Genomic DNA, 1,592 nt, shown 5'->3' with positions numbered 1-1,592 from the left:
CATATTTTAAAGGATCGTACAGAACAGTAGGCACTCCTGAATTCACAGTTTTGCAGTTTTCTTTGCTGTGTTGGAAATGGGAGACTACGCCAGTTTTCTTCTGGTCTTTTGCTCCTCGGCTTTCAGGTGTCCATCCTCGAGCTAGCTAGCCGGGCTTGGAAGCAGCTACGGATTTCCATCACTCTAGCTGAGAGTGAGAATCACCTACGCTCACAAGTAAGATGGGGGGGGGGCGGGGGGAGTGGAAGGGGCATGCCCAGGAAAAGAGAACTGTAAATCCTGAGATGTCGTTGCGCAGTCTCCTCTCACTGTATCAGGGGCTTGTTCAGGGAGTCTGTGTAGGGGCCTCTTTACAAAGAACACTTTATGACAGTTTCACTAAAGAAAATGTCAGATGAGAAGATGGCTCAATAGGTAAAAACGCTTTCCACACAGCCTGACCCCTGTGTTTGACACCCCCGACCCCCTACCTCCTTGCATCCCCCTTTGTGCTTTGGCGCCTCTATCCCAGCATCCTACTGTAAGAGGCAGAGACAGGACAATCAGTTGAAGCTCCTGGGTCAGCTGGCCTGGGGTAAGCAGCGCAGAGAGCCCCTCCTCCCAGCTAGGTAGGAGCCTGCCCTCTGACCGCCACAGGTGCACCACACACAATGAAAAGACAAGTGCACGAATGAACGCCCATGTTTGTGTATCCCAAGACTTGTCAACGATACGTAGAGCTGGAGTCATCGGAACTGTTCCGGGCCCTTCTGGCCCCACGGGTTCTGTGTGGCCACATCAAAATGTACCACATGGCTGTAGAGATGGCTCAGATGTTAAGAGCACTGGTTGACCTTCCAGAGGACCGGGTTTGGATTTCTGCGTCCACAAATCAATCACATCTGTTTATAACTGCAGTTCCGGGGGATCTAACATCCCCTCTGACCTCTGTAGACACCAGGCATACCTGTGGTGCACAAACATAAAATGAATAAACTTAAAAAAAAAAACATAGTGGTTGAAATGTATTCAGACTGAGAACATATTTTAAAAGGAGAAATATTAATCAGATACTATCCCCTTTACCCCCCTGGGCCTCCAGCAGTGTATACTGCTAATCTGCTAATCTGAAAGGCAAACAGGCTACTTTTGCTCTTTATAGCCTTTTTAAAATGGTTGCTTATTTTTTTAAAAAGTTATTTATTCCTCAATGCCTTCTAAATTCTGTTTCAGAGTTTTAGGTTCAACTTCCAAGGAACAGAAACGCCTTAAACTAGCCAGTTTCCAGACAAGGTGTAAAATTAGGTCAAGGCTGAGTCTTTTGGGAGCAAAGCTTGGGCCTTATGCCAGCACTCTGGGGCCCTACAAAGCTGCCCGAGGAGGCCCGCAGCTGCCTCTCCGTCGTGTGAAGAAAGGGTGCATCTGGGCTCGCTGCTGCAGTTGGCTGCTGAGGTCCCAGCAGGACGCACCCACGTGGGCGCTGCTCCGTGCCACTGGTAGGCGGGGCAGGACCGCTCCGGGTAACGCCTCCACCACCGACCAATGGGCAAGGGCGCTGCGTAAGGACCAGGGGTGATTGGCCGCGTTGGCCCCTCCCCGCCTTGGATATAAGC

The sequence above is a fragment of the Acomys minous genome (genome assembly GCF_964271855.1).
Source record: "Acomys minous genome assembly, chromosome: 14".
NCBI classification, from domain to species: Eukaryota; Metazoa; Chordata; class Mammalia; order Rodentia; family Muridae; genus Acomys; species Acomys minous.
This window is presented reverse-complemented; position numbering follows the sequence as displayed.